Below are 13,154 nucleotides of genomic sequence, written 5' to 3'. Positions count from 1 at the left end.
AACCAAGTCATCTTTTCTCACTCGAGAGAGGTGATGCTCCGAGACACCATGTGGGCATTCGGCCTTGACCTAATGAATCAAGGAAGTCCCCCACTGAGCACAGGACATACTTATGATCTGATACACCACTGTCTGTTCGTCTAATGTAGGGAACCCACTGCATAGTGCCATCAGCCTCAGACGGATCACAAATCTCCATGAGCCAACAGCTTTAATGGAGAGCCTACAAGTAAGATTCACCCCCAATTCTAGGGGCCACTGCTCACCGCATACAAAAGCCAGGCCCAATCCCCATTGAATGGGAAAAAATAGGAAACATCTGGGTAGAGCAGTGGCCAATATTACAACCCAAACTTGGCATCCTTAGAGAACAGGTACAGGAACAACTGGAAAAGGCACACATAGAGCCCTCCACTAGCTCTCACAATATGCCCATTTTTGTGATACCAAAGGAACAGGGAAAATATAGGCTACTGGCCGGCATTGTGGCTCACTAGGCTAATCCTCTGCCTGTGGCGCCGGCACCCTGGGTTCTAGTCCCGGTTGGGGCGCTGGTTCTGTCCCAGTTGCTCCTCTTCCAGTCCAGCTCTCTGCTGTGGCCCAGGAGTGCAGTGGAGAATGGCCCAAGTGCTTGGGCCCTGCACCCATATGGGAGACCAGGAGGAAGCAACTGGCTCCTGGCTTGATTGGCACGGTGCACTGGCCACAACATGCTGGCCGCAGCGACCATTTGGGGGGTGAACCAATGGAAGGAAGACCTTTCTCTCTGCCTCTCTCTCTCTCTAACTGTCTAACTCTGCTTGTCAAAAAGTAAAAATTTAAAAAAAATTAAAAATAAAAAAGTAAAAAAAAAGAGATAAAATACAGACTACTATAGGATTTGAGAACCATTAACAAAATTATAAAAAAAGATGGGAACATTCCAGGCTGGCATTCCCCATCCAGGGGCCATTCCTAATGGATACCACATAGCTACCATTGATATCAAAGATTGCTTCTTTTTCATTTCCATCGCAGAGGAGGATAAGGCCTACTTTGCCTTTACAGTATGGGAGCCCAATTTTCAGCTCCCCACAAAAAGATTCCAGTGGACAGTACTCCCACAAGGCATGAAAAATAGCCCTGTCATTTGCCAAAGATATGTTTCTCATGCGACCAGCACACTTAAAGATCAGTGCTTGGTCATACATTACGTGGGTGATATCTTACTTGCTCACAAGAATGCGGCAACTTCGAAGGCCTGTCTAAGTGAGACAGTAAGAACTTTACAATTCCTGGGTTTGCCTATTGCCACAGAAAAGGTACAATATTTTCCTCCCTTTCAATTCTTGGGTTATCAATGTGATAAAGGCAGTTAAGTCAGCCACGCTGGTACTTGGTGTCCCCTGGACCATAAAGACTGATATCGGGCCAGGACTTAACATCGCAGAAATTTAATTCCTTCCTGAAATCCTGGAACATACAACCCACAGGGACAGCAATCATTGAAAGAACTCATAGGATGATTAAAGATCTCTTACAAAGACAGAAAAACAATCATATGCCCCCAGACCCACAGCTTGCTTTGACTGAGGTCCTTTTCACTATCAATTTTCTTGCTTTTGATTCCCAAGGGATCAGCCCAGCTTATAAACACTGGGTATCCTTTCTATTCCAGATCCCAGCCCCTATTGTTAAGTGGAAAGAACCCCCCATAGCCTGCACCGCAGCTCACTAGGCTAATCCTCCACCTGCAGTGCCGGTACTCTGGGTTCTAGTCCTGGTCAGGGCACTGGTTCTGTCCCAGTTGCTCCTCTTCCAGTCCAGCTCTCTGCTGTGGCCCGGGAGTGCAGTGGAGGATGACCCAAGTGCTTGGGCCCTGCACCTGCATGGGAGACCAGGAGGAAGCACCTGGCTCCTGGCTTCAGATCAGCGCAGCACGCCAGCCGTGGCAGCCACTTGGGGGGTAAACCAATGGAAGGAAGACCTTTCTCTCTCTCTCTCTCTCTCTCTCACTGTCTAACTCTGCCTATCAAAAAAAAAAAAAGAAAAAAAAAAAGAAAAAAGAAAAAGATCCCCTGACAGGAAAATGGAAGAGACCACACGCTCTGCTAACCAAGGTAGAGGATATGCTTGTGTCTTTCCAGAGAATGCAGGACAGCCCATTTGGGTACCAGCCAGAAACATCAAGCCTGCAACTGACAGTCAACCAGAACCAGCTGAACAAGACTGAGAGCCTGCCTTGTTAGCAGACGCACCTGCCCTATCATCCTACCCTGAGAAACTGCCCATCGCCACAGCTGTTACTGTTTTATACCCCACTAGCTCTGGTCAGCCACTCAAATGGCCCACAGCCTGTGTTCAGTCATGCCATTCCTGATTACCATTGTTCCTCATCCCTACCCCTATCTGAGCAAGCACTCCTGTGGTCTCCCGTTTTGAGCGCTGGTTAGTCAACGACGGGTAAGATCCCCTGGGGGACAACTTAAGACAGGCACAGCCACGAACGGAGACCACGTGGAAACGGGGTCAACAATGGTATGGCCAAGAATCATGCCTCCCGTTGCTCAAAACCACAAGAATCTCTGCTTTTCAATCTCCATTGGATCCACAAATTCATCTTTCATTCTGTTTTTCCTTGCTTTCTGCTCTGTGAGGCTGACTTCTCTTCACTGCTTCACCCACATCACTTGACTTCTGATTTTCAGAGGAAATTGGGTACTGGGAAGATATTGAAAGACAGGAGAACAGAGGGGTAGGGTTTGTGGCCCCTCCCCCTTCAATGACCCCATCTTGTTGAGATTCTGCTCCTGGCTGTGACCTGTCTTGAAAACTGGCCTTTTCCTAACCCCGTCTTTTCTGACTCTGGCTCTTCAAGGGTTGGTAAAACTTCCCTTTCTTCCCTTGACCCTTCAGGTCTAGGGCTATTAATGGCATCTTGCTGTTGCTGGTATTCTGTGATTCTTCACCCACCACTCCCCCAAACTGCTGACACTCTGTTCAGTATGTCTCTGTTCAACTCCTGGCTAATCCCTGCTGAGACTCCTGTGAGTTTCTGGGTGCTATCCTGAATCACTTTTAAGGGGCTGAAGGGTTACTAAACCAATATTCAAAGGACAGGATTTTAAAAACTCTTGTGTTAAAACCATTGTACATTCCCCCATTTAACCCAGACTACTTAGAAAGAGCATTGGACTTTCTTTTTTTTTTTTTATCTTTTATTTAATGAATATAAATTTCCAAAGTACGACTCATGGTGGACTTTCTTTATTGTAGGATCTGATTCTTAGAGCACACAGTGCTGATGCTTTTGAGAGAATATGTTTTCGAATAATCTAATGTAATGGCTCATATTCGCTCACAATGCTTTCTGTTTCCTCATTCTTTGCTAACTCACTAGTTGGATAGATAGCCCTGAGTGTAGCAGGTTTTATACATATTTTCAAAGATGCAAATTAAGTGGACTTACGCCAGGCATTTCTATTTATTATACTGAAGACTTTGAACAGAATTCCACTCATATAAATGTAATTCTTTGAACTATAATGTTGAAAGTTTAATTTCTATTTTTACCTATTGCCACTCATATCAACTTTATTGACCCTTTCTTTTATAACACTGTTGGGCTTGAATTTTTAGCTGTAAAACTGCTATACATCATTGGTCTTGACAGATTGCTTGCAAGAGTTTAAACTTGTGTGCCTATTGGGACAATAGTATTTTCTTAGTCATTTTTCTCGACTCATTTTATAAAAACATTTCTTTATTTAATAATCACTTTTGTCATAGTTTCATCATAAGCCATTCTGATATTTAAATTATATAAGTAACATGAACATTTTCAGAAGTGATTCAGAAAAATCTATCTTCTTGCCATGTAATTGCCTTATGCACACTTTGCATCAAGTAGCTTTTAATTTTCTGGCCACAGCTTAATTTAAATGAGTATAGAAAGCTAATGGGAGGTTATTTGAAATCTAGAGAAATAAGAAACTACTGTATTATTGAAGCAAGAGATGTTTTAAAATACCACAATTATCTGAGCACTTATTGCAATTCCATGAACTCCCCAAAGTTAATAGATTATATTAGAACCTTCTCAGAAGTCATGCTTTGTGGCATTTGCTCTTATTTATTGTCCTGGCAGAAAGTTCCAGCTGAAGTCAAGGTCACCTTCTATCCCAAAGTTGGTATAATTAGTATCAATTCAGTGTTTCACCAAGCTTACATGGGAGGTTATTAACTGTGTTTCATGTGGAGTGTCAAAGAAGCAAGGGCAGTGCCGGCAATCTTTTCAGCTTCAAAGGCACAGCTCATAAATTTAATTCATGGGTTAGTAAGAAAGATACATCCAGTTTAGTTTATTAATGATTTTTAAAATAATTTTAGAGATGTTCCAGAAATACATTTATGCATATATGTAGGCCAAGTTTTAAAATATAAAACAGAGATTCATCTCAATGATATGTAACTTACTTTGGTCTCAATACTTTCATAAGAAATATGATTTCTGAATACAATAAATTATAGCAAGTTTCCAATTTCGTATTTATAATAATATGTATTTTATATGAAAATGAACTTAAGAAAATAAAACATACTCAGCTGAGAAACACTTCTTTTTCTTTCTTAAAGGTTGTTTTATAGGCGTCCTGTTAGATTACATTAAATCCAGGGTTCTTTAAATCAATTAAGACACTCCTAAATTTATAGAAGTGAAAAGAATATTAGCAGATATGTTTACTTAAAACAAATATAAAGAAATGGAACAAAGATTTCTGATGAAATTGATGTCAGCCAAAGAATTAAATAAGCTTGAAGTGAAATTCTTTAAGCTTTTTGATGCATTTAATTACACAAGCATGAGAGCATCCTTAGGAAATAAGAGAGTATTGGAAAGAAAACATGAATATTGATTTTCCTCAAATATGTCGTAAATGCCACATAGAAAAAGCTATTTAAAGATTTCCAATTCTTTTTAGAGTTCAATTACATATAAGTCTGAGGCAGTTGTCACAATGAATTTTGGAAATAGTTAACACTATTTAGTAACAAGTGATAGGTATTCCTGTTCCAAATCCAGTCTACTAGAGTAAAAAAAATAACTTCAGAACTCTATGCTAACTTGACACATGACAATTATTTAAATGTTTGGATCCATAGCAGACTAAAGTAAATGAGCCCCCAGCCAGCATTATTCCCCTCACTAAGCCTGCAGGCCCTCCATTAGCATCAGCAATATGGTGCTTGCAGCAAGGTCGAAAGTGTCCCAGCTACAGAGCATATATGTCGCTTATTCATTCCAAGTAAGAAGCACTTTTAGTATCTTGTTTTTATTATTAGCTGTTTCATATATTTAGCTTTAAAACTAGGTCAACTTCATATAATCAATTTAGTTATTTTTAACGACTAATGAAAATTTAGTAGTGTTTATAGTTTAAACCTAGAAACCTGTCTTTTTGCAGATAAGCAGGTTTCTCTATATGGACCATCTGGATGCTGAATTATTACTTAATTTTTTGTCAAGTTAAAAAAAAACTTAGCATATTGACACTTAATTTTTAAAAGCTCAAAACACCATGCAAATTGTGCTTTATTACCACCAATAAAATGAGAAACATTTTTAATAGCTAAACACTCATAATGAATGCTCATAAACAAATTCTTGATTTGCACACTTTGGGATTTAACTGTGTCAAGATGATATATTTTAGCATTCCAAATGCTCTGAGTGCATTTACAGCGATTAACTCAGAACCATAATGATTTTACTCCATTCATTGTTTCTTATGGCTGGCTTTCTTTTTCTTTTAATCTGACAAATGTTTCTCTATCTCTTTGTATTCTGTTTTTAAAGTGTCTAAGCCAAAAGTGAAAGAAGGGGCAAATCAATGAAACCAAATAAAACAAAGGTGCACTGGATTTTCTTTCCATATACACAAGGGAGAGAATAAAAGTATAGGCAATATCATTATTGTTCATGACCTGATTTAATTAAATGAATGTTTCAGACAGAAGTTTAAAATCTGCATGTGCCATTTTGTGTTTGTTTTACTATAGGTTATTTTATCTTTTTTTTTTTTTTTTTTTTTTGGACAGGCAGAGTTAAACAGTGAGAGAGAGAGAGAGACAGAGAGACAGAGAGACAGAGAGAAAAGTCTTCCTTCTGTTAGTTCACCCCCAAAATGGTTGCTGCGGCTGGCGTGCTCCGACCTGAAACCAGGAGCCAGGTGCTTCCTCCTGGTCTGCCATGTGGGTGCAGGGCCCAAGCACTTGGGCCATCCTCCACTGCCCTCCCGGGCCACAGCAGAGAGCTGGACTGGAAGAGGAGCAACCGGGACAGAATCCAGGGCCCCAATCGGGACTAGAACCCAGGGTGCTGGCACCGCAGGCAGAGGATTAGCCAAGTGAGCCATGGTGCTGGCATGTTATTTTATCTTGAGATAGGGATATGACACTACTACCGGTAAAGGGATCTGCAGAAAACGCTATTTTTCACAATCCACATTTTTAGGGAATGGAGGTTCATGAAAAATATCCAGTTTAATGTGATTGGAATTTGACAATTCATCTTAATTTCCCTCTGCTGGTGCAAAGTAAACACTGAACCAACTTATTTTTTCAATTTATACAGTTCAGCTAAGTGTACCTGACTTTTTTCACCGGTCACTAAGTTTGCTTCAATAAGGCTTTAGAGGGAAAAGTAGTCATTTGCTAAATGTTTTTGGTTTGTGATTATACAAATAATTTCCTAAATTCACATACATTTACATAATTAAGTTTAATAATTCACATGATTCAAAACTATGACAGCAAATGAGCCTATAATTTCTAGACTATAGCTACATTTGTTCTAGATGTATGCTAAAATTTATTTTACTTTACATGAATTATTACAAATATTTTTACTGATACACATGTATTAATAGTGCTATATTCTGAATGTCTGTGTTTTTCCTTCCCCATAATCATATGCTGAAATGCCAACCTCTAAGGTCGAGAGGCCACTGGAGGGGACTGGAACATGAAGCTGGAGCCCTCATGACTAGGATTAGTGCCCTTATATAAGATGCTGCAGAAAGCTGCCTTGCACCTTCCACCAAAGGAGGATACAAGGTACAAGTCAGATTCCACGAGAGACAGACCTCCATTGGACTCTGAATTTGCCTACATCTTGATCTTGAATTTACCAACCTTCAGAACTACTACAAAAATGTGCTGTTTAAGAACCAGTTAATATATGATATTTTCAGCCAGTGCCATGGCTCACTTGGTTAATCCTCCGCCTGCGGCGACAGAATCCCATATGGGCACTGGGTTCTAGTTCCTGCTGCTCCTCTTCCAGTCCAGCTCTCTGCTGTGGCCCTGGAGGGCAGTGGAAGATGGCCCAAGTTCTTGGGCCCTGCACCCGCATGGGAGAAAAGGAAGAAGCGCCTGGCTCCTGCTTTCGGATCGGTGCAGCACCAGCCATAGCGGCCATTTGGGGAGTGAACCAGCGGAAGGAAGACCTTTCTCTCTGTCTCTCTCTCACACTGTCTAACTCTATCTGTCAAATAAAAAATAATAATAAAATATATATGATATTTTCATTATAGTAACCTGAATAAAGTAAACAATTGAGTACTCATCTTTCCAATTTTGTGAGTTTGTTCAATATTACCCTGATTCTAGATAATTTGATGATGTTTGATTTCTTAAAAGATTCCTCTTTTTGTTTCACAGTGTTATTATGAACTAAGGCTCCATTCCAGTTAGGCTCATTATAATTAACAAATTCGTTGGGATTATTAGATCAATTTTAGCTTTTGCTAATAAAATTCTAACTTTATGACTTCTAAGTCTGATGTAAAATCAAATGTGTGTCTAAAGCAAGAATTCATCTTGATTTTACATGGATTATACACGTCTTCACCATTTTTGTGAGTTTTCACCATCTGGTATATTGAAGAGTCTGAAGTATGTGACAGTCTCTTAGTACTAGAAGGAGAACACTGGATATTTGATATCTTCTTTCTCTATCTATAAGGTTATTGCTACACCTTTAGGACATTAATACACTCGCAGAGGCAGAAACAATTATCAATGAATTACTTAGTGTTTTTCTGTCTTTAGTATAAAAGTTTCAGTTATGAACTCTTAAATTTTTAAATTTTGATAGTGGTAGGTGTCTGGCTAAGGAGTTAAGATGCCTTTTTGCATGCCTTTGCCCTAAAAAGGAGTACCTGGGTGAAATTCTTGGCTCTGGCTACTGACAACAGCTTCCTGTTGGTGCAGACCACCGTGAGACACAGTAGTACTAGCCAAATGATGGCACCACTCACATGTGAAATCTGGACTGTGTTCCTGTCTCCCAGCTTTAGCCCTCTAGTCCCTGCAGGAATTTATTTGGGGAGTTAACCAATGAACGGGAGCTCTCTCTCTGTTTATATGTGTGTGTGTTTGTGTGTCTATCCCTTTGCCTATTAAATTTTAAAAATGATAAATATATGTAATCAATGATACATGTCAATATATTTCATATAAATCTCCTAAATTTTCAATAACAATATCATCACCTGTAATATGAAAGTACTAATAAGGATTATTAGATTATAATATGGTTATTATTAAAGTAAAATTTTATGATAAAAAGAAAAATTAATTTCAAATTAAATATCCTATGCTAAAGTAATATTTATATTAATAGTCAAAATCACATTAAGTCATTGAGACCACTGAAGACCATTTTCTAAAGGGCTGTGTTTAACTCATTAGAAGTTATCATTGTGACCTAAATACCTAACATTTATAAGAGAAAAATAGTTACTTAGGCTACAGTCTTAAAGAAAATTAGCAGTTTCCAAAAGAAGAACCTGTTGCAGAAATTTTTTTTTGTAATGGGAACATTTTAAGAGATCTTAAAAAATTGAGCTTGTGCACATATAGATCAAGAAAACCTCAAAAGATAAGTAGGCAGGTAACTGTAAAGGCTCCAAATGCTGCAGCACCATTTTTAGTCTAACAATTTTTTTATATAATCAGTAAAAATAAACTTTGAGGTTAAACAACAATCTATGCACTAACACCAAAGAAATTTCCCAGAATTAAATATAATTACTTACAGTAAAAAAAACTACCACGTCATTAATTGTATGATGTAATGTGTTTGCTTTAATAAAGAGAGCTAAGCAACAATCCTGTCATCTACTGAGGACTGATCATGTTTTCAGAACTCTAGATACTCTTTGTTAAATCAAATTTGGCCTAAGTCTGTTTCTATCTGTAGGGAACTGTAGCCTAAATTAGTATGCAAACAACTATAAACTAATTTAACATTATATTGCAAAGCTGAGTCTCAGCCACTTACAACAATAAAGCTTCAGTTAAACACAAGATGCCAACTTATGAGACCAGGTCTATATAAGGCAAATACTGATGCCAGTCACGCTGTTTCTGTATGTCACTTCCTTTTCTCTAGATACAAATATGATCCCATATGTGGCAAGATGAGGCTTTCTGGAACGGCTTCTTTCCCAAATGCTTTCTTGTTCTGGGGACATTTTCTTGCTCAAATAATCTTTGTTAAACTTAACAATCACACAGTTTTTCTTCAAAATATATTATCCTCAACATAGTCCTATGAATTAAAAGCTTCTTGGTTTTCCTGATGAAAATGCTGAGAATGTGATTTAATATCAAGGACCGGGGCCAGCGCTGTGGCCTAGCAGGTAAAGCTGCCTCCTACGGTGCTGGCATCCCATATGGGCACCAGTTCGAGGCCCGCTGCTTCATTTCCGATCCAGCTCCCTGCTAATGGCCTGGGAAAACAGTGGAAGATGGCCCAAATTCTTGGGCTCCTGCCACTCATGTGGGAGAACAGAAAGAAACTCTTGTCTCCTGGCTTTGGTCTGGCCCAGCCGTAGCTGTGCCCATCAGGGGAGTGAATCAGTGGGTGGAAGATCTGTGTGTGTGTGTGTGTGTGTGTGTGTGTTTCCCCTTCTCTCTGTGTAACTGTTTCAAGTAAATAAATATATCGTTAAAAAATCAAAGACCTCCAAAATAGATGAACCAAAACTTATAACCAAAGATACCAGGGATTACTTACTTTTTACCTTTCCCAAGGCTGTTTAAGTTGGTTCACTGTTCCATGTTTTGACAGCCTTATTTCTAACAGGGTCCTGCTAATTGCTTCTTTCATTCCCTTATGATTACAACTCCACTGCCTCCAATAGGAACACATTTTTGAAGCAAACTGAAGAAATCTGCAGATTCTCAAGGCTATGACTTTGATCATTTGAGTAGTTTCTTTTCCTCCGTTTCATTTTGATTTCTAATATAGCCAGAGCTATGGTTCTTTAAATTTATTTCACACTGAATGTTTATCACATCATAGGAAGAAACACTTGACAAGAAAGAGTGTTGTAAAACTGTAAATGGAGATAGTCACAGTGACTCAGGTTCACTTTTTAAATATACAAAGATACATGTTACAGTTTACTAAACTTGAAGAAATATTTAGACCCAATAAAATCTAACCATTCTCAAATTATCAAATAAAGAAATCAAATAAGTGACCTAAGTAGAAATATTGCAGGTTGAAAAATATCCCGTGTTTAGTTTTGAGCTTTTCTTAAGTAACATTTCCCAAGATGATTCCTTTTTCTTTATAAAATTGAAATATTTTCCCAAACATAAATAAGTGGATTCTATTAAAATATAATTGTATCTGAAAGTTATCATTAAATAAATAATGCAAAAGCAAAGCACTGTCTAGTAACTTTAAAAATGAAATGCAAAATTCACACCAATCTTCATTCATACAGTGAATGAACCCCTATCCCCTCAAACACAGGCATTAATGATGCCAGTGAGCTTGGTGACTTCCATAGTACACAGATATTTGCTAAGACAGAAGAAAAACACAAGCATTAGATTATCATTCAAGGGCAAGAATACTATTTTTTTTATTTTAAGACAGGTAATTTTAATTGCATAGCTTATAATATCCTTTATTCTTATATATCTTGGTGCCATTGAAAATACTCTTATCTTTCAATACTAAAGTTAAAAAGGAGAATCGTGTGTGTGTGTGTGTGTGTGTGTGTGTGTGTTTGTACATGTGACTTCCTTGAGTTTTTTGGGAGTTTGTTAGAGGAATAGATTAAATTTTAGCAGTTTAGTGTTCATCTCATCAAGTTCACAAAAATATAATGACTCTAATAAACAGGTGAACTTACCTGAAAAGCTAAACATGTCATTTCATTTTAAAGGCTATTTAGAATACAATAAATGCCAAATCCCATTTAAGGTTCATGTGAACTAATATTAAAGAGGCTGTTTACTTTGAAATAAATAATTTTTTCTTCTTTTAGTCTATAATTATGTGTTTATATATGTTAACATGTTTATAAGTATAAATACACACAGATATGGATATATGTATATATTATATATGTATTATATATACATATGTATATATAAATTCATATATTTGTAAATATATATTTATTTAGGATTCTGTTTCAATGAATCAAATGACATATTCAGGATTTTACTAAAATAAACATGACTACTTCTCTCTAAAGTATAAGCACAAACACTGTTTGCTTTGGAGGAAATGTATTAATTTGGTTGCTGGTCATTTTATATATAATAAGTAATTGTCATAATTTTAGGGCCTGGCATAAAACCATACATACTGCAGGTACTCAACAATTTGTATAGAAAAAAGAGAAACAATTAATTATTAGGCAATTGTGTCACAAATTGGCTTTCTAAAGTATTTGTCAGTGTACTTTGTTCCTTTTCCTTCAGGGAATGTGTAAGTATACTCAGAACTTACCACTATTGATAGAGCTTTTGTTAGTATGCAATACTTACATTTAATTACAGTTACTGTTTATAAAAATCTTTACAGAACATAACTAACTAAAGCACAGAACTTGAAATTTTCTTTCAGTTTAGATCAAGGGTTTTTAACCTTTTTGCTTCATCTTATTGCTTCCTCCCGTTTATATATACATATATATGTATATATATATATTTGGATAAAAAGATCTTTAAACTTTTCCCACTTGCAGATTTAGTTCAAATAAAGTTTTTGCAGTTACACAAAAACAACCTTATTTATTTCTGAGAAATTATTATTGCTAATACCATCAAAGTTAGTCTTCAGTGTTCTACATTATCTAATATATTCTACAAAATCATTAACAACTGGCTATTGCAGACAATATTTTTTTCTGGAATAAGAGAAACTGGTAATTCAAAGCTCTTAACTCAATTTAATATAAAGAGTTAATAAAAAATCCAAGAAAAATAGACTGTCCAACCGAACAATATATACAACTGAGAAAAATAGTGCCAAATATGTCCTTGGTAAAACTTACTTACTATAATACTTGATGTCTCTAAGAATTTCAAGTTACATTGTTAAGTTAACACATATTAGTATAGCAAACATGAGACAAAACACATATAAGAAGTAGGAAAAAGACAGACTTAAATATGACTAAATCTCTGAACATTGTTAATAAAGAAAATAAGCTTAAAGATTGTTTTTCAATAATTTCCTCAAATATCTTTTTATTTCTGCATCATTTGCAACTACTTAACAATTGCTCAGGAATAATTTTTATACTTCTCAACCATTATTTAATTGTTTCTTTTGCCCTCAAGGATACTTCAAGTCCATCAAGGTTGCTATCCTTGAAATCAAAATGTTTATTTACAAATTATAAAATTACTCATTGAGCCAAATATCTATTCCTATTATTCTGGATAACTGTATAACATTTATTTTATAATATTCTAGTAGTAGAATAAGTACATCCTCTCAGCAAATCATCTTAGGATGGCACACAGGTACATAGTGAATATTCTCTCTAAAGTTCTATGTGGTAAAAAGGTTACAAGGAGCTCGTGGACTCTGTTCATTTTAGAACAATTTCAGTAGTATAGGTACTTTAATCTAGTTGCAGAGGAATTGCAAGTCATTAACATGAAACTAATATCTTAAAAATAACAAAATCAACCTCTGCACCCTTAACTATTGAATTTCCTTGCTTTTCAAGGCAAGGCAAAATTATGTCCTATGTTCACATTTTAAATCTGTTCGATGGTGTAGTACCCCATATATTTTAACCTATATTCTGAAGTATTTTGACATAATCATAGGTAACACTTAAAATTAAACG

General features: G+C 36.7%; 1 protein-coding gene across 4 annotated transcripts in view; it reads right to left on the bottom strand.

Moving 5' to 3' along the window:
• Positions 1–13,154, bottom strand: part of CADM2 (cell adhesion molecule 2) — a 1,135,583-nt gene that overhangs the window by 62,612 nt on the left and 1,059,817 nt on the right. The window lies entirely within an intron of this gene.

This window comes from Oryctolagus cuniculus, chromosome 4 (assembly GCF_051225735.1).
Source record: "Oryctolagus cuniculus isolate XC-2025 breed Fujian yellow rabbit chromosome 4, ASM5122573v1, whole genome shotgun sequence".
In the NCBI taxonomy this organism is placed as follows: Eukaryota; Metazoa; Chordata; class Mammalia; order Lagomorpha; family Leporidae; genus Oryctolagus; species Oryctolagus cuniculus.
The sequence above is the reverse complement of the archived record's forward strand: the minus strand, read 5'-3'. Positions and strand labels throughout refer to the sequence as shown.